This window comes from Branchiostoma floridae, chromosome 17, assembly GCF_000003815.2.
Source record: "Branchiostoma floridae strain S238N-H82 chromosome 17, Bfl_VNyyK, whole genome shotgun sequence".
NCBI lineage: Eukaryota > Metazoa > Chordata > Leptocardii > Amphioxiformes > Branchiostomatidae > Branchiostoma > Branchiostoma floridae.
Window position 1 is genome coordinate 1,611,940 of NC_049995.1, and position 10,024 is coordinate 1,621,963.

Here is a 10,024-nt window from a genome sequence, read left to right on the forward strand (position 1 = left end):
CACACGTGCGCTGTGAGTGGTTCAAAACTACAGTTGCCACACCTGGGGCAATTACTGTCGTATTGAGGTCCTTTAGTGGCGCCAAATGGCAGCTCGCTCCAACCCTTGCGATTGAGCCCGGCCTATTGTAAGCTTCTCGCACATCAATCCCTGGCTGCCAAGAGAGAGTAGTCGGCCTACCCAATTAAATGACAAGATAACAGTAACCATAACAGGTCCAAATCCTCGAACTGCTCACGTCTGAACCATGGTATTCTCTAATCTCATAACCCCGTCTATTACAGATCCACCGAGGAGTAGTGACAAGATACGTTCTTACCTAATACATGACACGTTAAGACACTAAACCATTCTGAGAGTTCTCCAATATGTAGTCTTACAGCACACTCCCTCCCATTGCGAATTCCTTTATCACACATGTTAGTTTCTCTGGAATACCATAGTGTAAACTTGTACGGCGATCACAGTGTAGGCCTGTGGACTATCATTGGCCTTTCGAAGTCCCCTTATGCGGTGAATGGTGAGAGGTTTATTATGGGCAACCTAGTTTCCAACATTTGTCCCAAGACCCATATCTAATATACCTTGCTCACCATGCAATTAAACATAGGCACATTCAACAATCCCAGATCACTCTTCAATACGTGCACTCTGCAATGCAACCGATGAGGACTTTTTCCCTACGTTAAGTCCTCACAGAGCCGAGTGAACGAGTGTCACGAGACACTGTGTCCCTTTTACGTGATCGTGCTTCCCAAGTCACGTGCACCTTGAGTGTCGAGTCATCAAATTTGAAGTTTGGTGGAGCGGCCGTACTGATGCTCATGATCTCAAATTCCCTTGCATTGATTTTCAATCCGACTCTCCCTGACTGACGTCTATTGTCTCGTTACTTGTTGTAGCTCCTCTTCACTATTCTCTATAAAGGCGATGTCGTCAGCAAAGATTTAATGACCTCTGAACTCCTGAGGTTGTGACCTCCTACGTAACAATAAAATATGCATATATACAGACCTCACTCCCTCTGTGAAGTCATCGGCGCCATGTTGGATCACAACACATGCTCGTACAGCACACGACGATGTCATTGGTTAATTTAATTAACCTCCAATGTGGTCACCGGGGAACTCATATCTTAATTACCATGACTGCATCGTGGCGCCTGCCCAAGTCTATCAACTGATACCCCTGGGTATACACCTCGATACCAATTGTATCAATCCTGCCATTGCCAAATTGCTCACCTAACACACTAAATACGTCTATTTCATTCACGTAGCCCTTATATCCATCATATGAATGCCGGCACGGTCGCCGACACTTTCATTCACGTAAGCCTATTGTGGATGACTTGCCTCCTGCACGTAACGCCTGTGAAACTCTTGTCTCACGTTCATTGCGTATCACATATCTTGTGTGACGTGAGATTATCCAACCTCTGCACACCCGGTGTGATAAAACTGATATAGCGTCCCAGACGCAATATATCCAATCTCAGCACACCCAGTGTGCTCGCTGCAAACTGCCATAGTCAAAGCTAAGGCCTAAGCAGCAACATAACTTACGTCCCAGACGTAAGATATCCAATCTCAGCACACCCAGTGTGCTCGCTGCAAACTGCCATAGTCAAAGCTAAAGCCTAAGCAGCAACATAACTTACGTCCCAGACGCAAGATATCCAATCTCAGCACACCCAGTGTGCTCGCTGCAAACTGCCATAGTCAAAGCTAAGGCCTAAGCAGCAGCATAACTTACGTCCCAGACGCAAGATATCCAATCTCAGCACACCCAGTGTGCTCGCTGCAAACTGCTGTAGTCAGAGAACGCCCGGCGTAAGGGGACCAACAGCAAAGCAGCCGACGTCACGAGCTGGTTTCTTCGAGCAGTATTAACAGACACTGAGTCAACCAGGTGCATACGCGCGCCACGTGTGCACAATCTACCGACGTCCCATCCACATGCAAATTTTATGGCGGCGCTCTCTGCTCCTGTAGGATGGTAACTCTGGCGACAAAATCGCTGACTCTGGCTGTGAGTTATTGTGGTAGCTGTCGTTGCCATGATTCCCATGTCCGTCTGCCTGCTTGGGTTGTCGTCGTTGTTCTCATGTTGTCGTCGTTGTCCTCTCCTCTATGAAATGATTGTCGACTTCTGTGAAGATCTACAGTTTGATAACGACATAAGAACACCACACGTTAGACTTTGCTGCATTCCGCTCAAATGCAGCGCTACCCCCAACCCAAGCAAGCTTCCGCCACGCGAAGCTAGATCGGGCAACGTCGTGGACGCACGGGAAGCTCGACTTGAATTGTCCACCCAGCTACCAAACTGAATACGTGATAAACCCACCCGGAGACCCAAATCTAGACAGCACACTACCTCAGAAATGCAAATCAGCCCCAGGTGCGCCCCATTCTCGCCGACAACTCAAACGTGGAACAAATTGACAGCAAAATGCGAAAAAGACAATTCCCTGCACAAAGTGTTACCACTGCGACACCCCAAACCTTTCAGGTGGAAACTGTGCTAAACTCTGCTTCATCAGTACACGTGGCGTAGGGTTTCTCTGCACTGCTGCCAACACGACCCTGCTTGTGTCTTCTTGCTGCGGATGTCTCCGGGAGAATGGCAGAAGGGATTATGCACGCCGCCTTATATGGTATTATTTGATCACATGATTTCGGTTGACCAATGATCGTGCAGTGTGAATAGTTGTACAATAAACCATGGTACCAAACAAAGGGGTACGGCGACGCAGATTTCCGTTTCGTAAACCGACGTTGCCTTCGAGAAGCGTCGTTGCCAAATTTTAGAACCCTCGTTGCCTTTTTAACCGACGATGCCATTTCCGAGCGACCGATCTTGAATTCCGAGTGCTCGCGGCATGTTCGTGAAGTTTCCGTAGCTTCTCGGGAAGTTTCTATAATTCATGAGGGCCAGATCTTGCTCCACTGTGGGAAGAAGATCAGTAAAGACCTTCTCAGTCGGACTGTAACTCTGTCTTCTACTTTGCTGAGGTGTACCGAAGCGTCACATGACGATATACGTACACCATTTTGTGAGTAAATTTGGCCAGAGTGCCATGTAGATAGACTGGAGTCATTGGTTATGTAGGATTTTTCTCCGACTCTAACACTAACAGTAGAGGGGGGTGGACTGAAGTCACCGGATTGGAAATTGGTAAAGGTTACTGACCAATTCTGGACTGGATCAAGGAAGGGTTTGGGCACTTTGGAAGGAACTTTTAAGATATTTCTGGGTTGCATCTAAGGTTAGGGATAGAACCTGATTTGTACCTCTTCCACCCTCACCACATTTTTTGGAACAGTCCATTATTGAAGGAGGGGCTGGTAACACAAACAAGCGGCAGGCATTGTCATTCACGTACGGTGTTAGTGGAGTTGGGAGTCAGTAAGTCAGAGTCTGACAAACTGAATCACAACGTCACCAACACCTTTTTTTCAGTAGACGCTAGAGCATATAGCAGACAATAGCTGTTGTACTTGTAAATGTACTAGGCTCTTACGGTCAGGTCGATAATGTATGTATGTATTTGACACTTCTCACATGCATGGCATTACATTGATGCACATGTGCGATCGCGACCTGATTCAAATGTCGGATTTACATACAGATGAAGTCTGGTAACAAAAGAAATAAATTTGTGGACACTTTGCCCCTTCTTACACTAATTCACCCTTCGTGTAGACATAAGAAGTAATAACTTTGATACAAGCGCTTAGAAATAAAGCACATCTTTAATAACATGATAATATAATATATTTATTGCAAACTCATGCCCGAAGGCTAATTGCAAAAATACATGTATGAAAGTACAATGATGATAATGATATTGAATAGGGGTCATCAACTAGTGATACTTCTAATATTTCTTATGCATACTGTTGTATTGTCAGCATACCGATATCCCATATATAAATATAATGCACTAACCCAGCCACTCCAACTAACATCTGTTTTGAATAAAGAACAGTATCCTGTACAACTCAAAGTCAAGACCTGCTTATTCCAGCCTCCCTTACAGTACGTAACAGCACAACACATTTCTGTTCTTCCACAAGTTGCGAGAAAAGTAGAATAAGAAAAGGTTTGAGCGATGATAGAGAACCAGCGCCAGAGTCACATGCTTCGAGGGGTGCAATTACCCACAATACTAAGAGTTCCGAGAATTAACGAAAATTTCACGAACATGCCGCGAGCACTCGGAATTCACGATCGGTCGCTCGGAAATGGCATCGTCGGTTTAAAAGGCAACGAGGGTTCTAAAATTTGGCAACGACGCTTCTCGAAGGCAACGACGGTTTACGAAACGGAAATCTGCTACGGCGACGGACCGGCTCACCAAAACGAGGCTCGCCTCATGGTTTTCGCTAAGGATGACGGATACCCGGAAGTGGTACGCGCGGTATATTTAAATCGGGGAGCCCTTTCCTTATACCCCCTTCACAATAGGCGATCGGAAGACTAGTTTACGAACTCTGAATGACATTTTCGTGAGTAGGACGTCCGGTGTTCTCACGATCATCTTGCGATTTTTACGGATCGCCGGCAGTTTTCAGGAGTCTTACGACGGTCGCGGTGCAGCGAAACATGTTCTTAACATATGCGACTAGTCGAAGGAAATCTCCAAAATCGCACAGCTCGTTACCGAGTCGCAAATTGTGCGTACAAATCGTGCGTACCTTGCAAGGGTATCGGTCAATAGTCTTGCGTCAATCCAACGAGTGAAGACCGATAGGCGAGCAAAGACATAGTTATTAATCATCGAGCGCAAATCGGATGGCGAACGCCCGTCAGTTGGGCAACGTTCGGGCGACGTTCGCCCGACTTCCGTTTGTTTACAAATATTGAATTTCTGGGAATGTGAGGGTAATTCTAACATTGTGGCCGCTGTGGCAGTATGTAGGCTGGCTTTGTGACACACTTTCTTTTCTTGCGTCATTTCTATCATGCCCGCGCATTCCATTCATTGGTTAAAAAAATTACGACAACAAAATAAGCAACATTTATTGATCTCTTGCCTTTTTTGAGGAACGTTTTGTGTTACCTTGTCCGCGTGCAAGAGGTCATGGGAGGTTTATTATCATAGATTTATTCACCGTCGATCTCACGAGCCTCGCGTATATGTGAGGGGGACAGTTTTGAGGCGAAAAATACGCAAGACCATCTTAAGATCTTAAAATCAGCCGACCTTCCTGCGATCGCGAAGAACGTCCGAAGATCGTATATAATGTGAAGGGGGTATTAGCGATATACATGATATCCAAATAGATCTACCGATCTTCCGGCTGCAGGATCGCTATATAGGCGAAGTCAGGCTAACTTTAAACGATGCCAATATGTTGGGAAGCTTTTATGCTATGGAAAAAATCTAAAAACATGAAATTTCAACGAAATAAAATACCATGTTAGTAACAGATGGCATAGCTCTTACTTCAAGGGGCTTTGCCATACAAAGGAGAAGAAGAAAAGTCAATTTTTCAGAATTTGTGAGAATAAATGTTGTTTGTATTTGTAAACATCTGGTGAAAGTATATCTCTTTAACTTTATTTGAATTGTAACAAAACAATACAGTATGCTGCACCAGGCAGCAAGATGCTGATGTATATTTCTCATCAATTGAAATTGTTATTTCCAAGAAATTATCAAAACATCTTGGATTTTCTGTACTGTGCTAAAAAAGACATGGCTACAATTTTTCAACATCAATTCATGTACAAAAATAGAAGTCAAACGGAAATACAGGCCAAATGTTCCTTATTGGATTCCTTTATTACTACTAAGGCTAGGGTTAAGATTTGGCTAAGGTTTGTTTCTAAGCTGGACAAATTTGGTATCAACATTTACAAGTATCTTCAAAGCATTTCTATTACTGTTGCATCACCATAATCAGTGCAAAACAAGATACACATCAGATACAGACTTTTGTTTTGGTTCACTTTTTAATCTGCAATAAGATAAACACATGAAAAAATTGCCTCAAGCTGGTTATTTCTTATTGGACATACATGTAGCTGTTACAAGTTCACACAAGCACTATGATAGCAAAGTACCAACAGATATGTGGAAAATATATGATTTCATACATTCTATCAATGTTACATTACACTGTGTAAAGTTGGTCTATATTTCATACATAACCCAGCATTGTTTTACTCAATGAAACAACATTCTATTACAGGAAATGCTCATGAATAGAATTCCTAATGCCAAAGATAGCAATACTGTTTCAATACATCATTGCAAATGTTAAAACCAACAAACACAAAATATCAATGACTTTCAATTTGATAACTTTCAAAACACTGGCAAAGTAGTGCTTCATTGTACTATATATAAGAATAAATAAATAGCATTGATAATAAATATGTACCATCTTAGAGTTAGTTCTGAAATCAACAATTATAAAACTTAAAAATGGACTATTTTAAAACATGTACTTCTGTAAAAGGGAGAAAATGGAGTGTTGGCAGTAGTTTTAAGTTCACGGTTGAAACTGCCATGCAGGGTTTTTCTGTTAAAGGCCAAATATTTGCAATCACTTCAAGCCTGCAGTTACACGTACTTCATTACTGCAAAAAAACACAAAAACACTGCGAACATTACCCATTTACAATATACAATAAGGACATGTACACTGTATATGAAACAACTTTACAAATCATTGCATTGAAAATCTAAAACTCTGGATAAAATACCATGATATTCTCAAATTACGAATAAATTATAAATATGCCTATGTTTGCATTCAACTCCTTTGTTAAGAAGGTACATCATCATGTCAGAACTAAAAGTCTTCATTGTTCAACTTGCTTCCACCGCTGAGCAGACACCATCTGCAAAAAAGAAAATATTTCACAGTGGAAAGTTTATAAAGACTTATTGAACTATCATACTCTTCAATTCTACTAATAGACACTGTACTTTGATATGGTGTGAGTCACCATACACCACTTGAATAGCCAGATACATAATCTATGTGTGAGGGGAAGGGGGGCAGGGTATGCCTTGCAGTGTTCACAACATTATATTTCTATACAGACAGCTGTTATAAAATCAGAAATCTGCAATGTATTAAATTCAGTGCTTTACAATATTTTGTTACTTTATCCTTATAGCCAAAAAATCAGTTTGTAAGCAAAGCTACTTATGCACTCAAGTGATATATGCAGCACACAACAAATATGCTTAAGTTCCATTTACTATCAGAGTAAGAATCAGAGTCTATATATCTTCATCCAAAAAGTAAATTGACTTGATATTCATCTTAGTAAGTGTCTCTCTGTAGACTAATATATATATAGTGAAGATACAAGTACTAATGACCCACTAGTATAGATATTGTTTCCTTTCAGGATGACTTCAATATGTATGTTGTTTGACCACTAATTAACTTAAGTCTATATTTCTTTACCAAAAGCATGTATCTCCTCAATCACCCCATATATAATGAAGAAAAAGGAATTCTAAATCCAATGATTACTATAGCTTGAGGCAATCAAGTAGCATATCACTTAGCCATGGAATACTGAGAAGTTAAACCACATTCAAATTAATATAGCCAGCATGTTAACATGTACTTTCAAAGTCTATATTTCTTAGTCAGAAGCGAGGCTTGAATTGATATTCCCTCATAAGTTATAGACATACAAGTAATATTGACTATTTCTTGATTAAAAAAAAATGAGACATGTTTTCCTGAGTCCAGGGCATTTCTGAAAGGGCTCACTGTAAACAAGAATACAAGCAAAATTTGGCCCAACTTGCAATGAGTATATTGCTTGAATCAAAAGCATGGATTTACTTCATGTTCCTAGATATACTGGAAAGATATATGTACTATTGATTCTTACTAGTTTTTGAAAAATCAGACATGATTTTATATTTCCGTGGAATTTTGGAATGGAGCTAGGTGTCAGTAATGTAACAGCTGAAATTTACCTCAAGTTCCAAAAGCTATATTTTTTCATCAAAAGCATGGATTGACTTGAGATTCCAATATATGTTGGAGACATATACGTACTATTGATTATTGCAAATGTTTTTTGAAATCAGACAAGTTTTTCTATTTCTGTCTATTTTCTGAATGTGACTGGGTAGCAATAACACAAGAGGTCAAATATAGGTCAACTTTGGATGAGTATTTTTCTTCATCAAAAGTATGGATTGACTTGAGATTCCAAAATATGTTGGAGACATATACGTACTATTGATTATTGCTATTTTTTTCCAAATCAGAGAAGATTTTGTATTTCCGGGGAATTTATGAATGTGGGTGGGTGTCAATGACAGAAGAGGTCAAATATAGGTCAACTTTGGATGAGTATTTTTCTTGATCAAAAGTATGGATTGACTTGAGATTCCAAAATATGTTGGAGACATATACGTACTATTGATTATTGCTATTTTTTTCCAAATCAGAGAAGATTTTGCATTTCCGGGGAATTTATGAATGTGGGTGGGTGTCAATGACAGAAGAGGTCAAATATAGGTCAACTTTGGATGACTATTTTTCTTGATCAAAAGTATGGATTGAGTTGACATTCCAATATATGTTGGAGACATATAAGTACTATTGATTATTGCTATTTTTTTCCAAATCAGAGAAGATTTTGTATTTCCGGGGAATTTATGAATGTGGGTGGGTGTTGATGACAGAAGAGGTCAAATATAGGTCAACTTTGGATGACTATTTTTCTTCATCAAAAGTATGGATTGAATTGATATTCCTATATATGTTGGAGACATATACATACTATTGATTATTGCTATTTTTTTCAAAATCAGAGAAGATTTTGTATTTCCGGGGATTTTTTTAATGAGGCTGGGTGTGAGTCATACAGGAGGTCAATTGAAGGTCAACTTCCAGTGTTTTTATTTCTTCATCAAAAGCCTACATTTGCTTCATATTCCGTCATATGCTGCAAAAATATATCTATTAATGATACAAACTACCTCTGTAAGGTTTACATTAGTTGATCACATCCCTGGGACATGTTGAAGTTACCACACTTCTGAATAGTGGGGAGGGGGGCTACTACACACGATGTCAACTTCAAAAATCATTTTCTCAAGATCGGCCTGGCCGATTGACTTCAAATTTTCTGTGTTAATAGAGTCTATTGAGTTCTGACAAAGGGTTATACTCAAAGATAGCTATGTATTACCGTAACCATTTAGGACTTTCAAAATGGCAAAAAATGTACTTTCTGTATATAATCACAAGATACAACACGTGAAAGAAGAGCGATCGGCACTTAACACAGTACATATAGCATACCAAATGAAACACTGTTTTATCCCCTATCCATACGCACCTTCCATGTATCGGCACACGGCTGAATAAACGCACAGTCCCCGGGGTTCTTCAGCATGTCAATCCTCCGGAATCTGGCCGGCGCCATTTTGCTGAGGCACGCCTGATCCTTCCCGTCAGCCTTTGTAGCCGCACCCCTTTGATTGCAACACCATGAATAAACTACAGTCAAACCTGCCCGAGCGACCACCTCTTCTCAGCGACCACCTGGCCATTTCGACCGCTTTTTCTCGGTCCGATTTTTTTTCCTATTGACGTAAGCATTAAGCGACCATTTCTCAACGACCACCTGGCCAACGCGACCGCGACCGGCCCAAACTGGGCCCCTTAACGACCGCATCATTTTCAAAATTGAGGTTTTCATCGATTTTTTATGATAACTAGCGCGATTTTGTGCCGAAATCGACCAGTTTGCGTTGGATTTTGACTGCCATTACGATGTTATGTTTAGAATAAAGATTGCGGCGGTCAATGGGTGGGTCAATGGGGCAGTCTACTGTAACATGGGAGGAAATTTCTAAGAAAGATCTGTGTAGCTCATACCTTTTAAAGAAAGATCTGTGTGAGTCCTTTTGTCCAACTGTACTGTACATTCACCCTTGGGTAAGTACGCTATTGGGACGTACCGGGCATAGAATTCGAAAGGTGTACCGTAGTTATTTCAGATACGGCGATCAAGAACACAG

At 40.8% G+C, this 10,024-nt stretch overlaps 1 long non-coding RNA gene across 1 annotated transcript; it reads right to left on the reverse strand.

The window, feature by feature from the left end:
• Positions 1 to 5,945: 5,945 nt before the first annotated feature.
• On the reverse strand, positions 5,946 to 9,494 carry LOC118404804. The gene is made up of 2 exons (XR_004829812.1): positions 9,340 to 9,494; positions 5,946 to 6,858 (listed from the first exon to the last, which is right to left on the reverse strand). It is a non-coding gene; the product is annotated as an uncharacterized LOC118404804 (long non-coding RNA).
• Between the last annotated feature and the right edge of the window lie 530 nt (positions 9,495 to 10,024).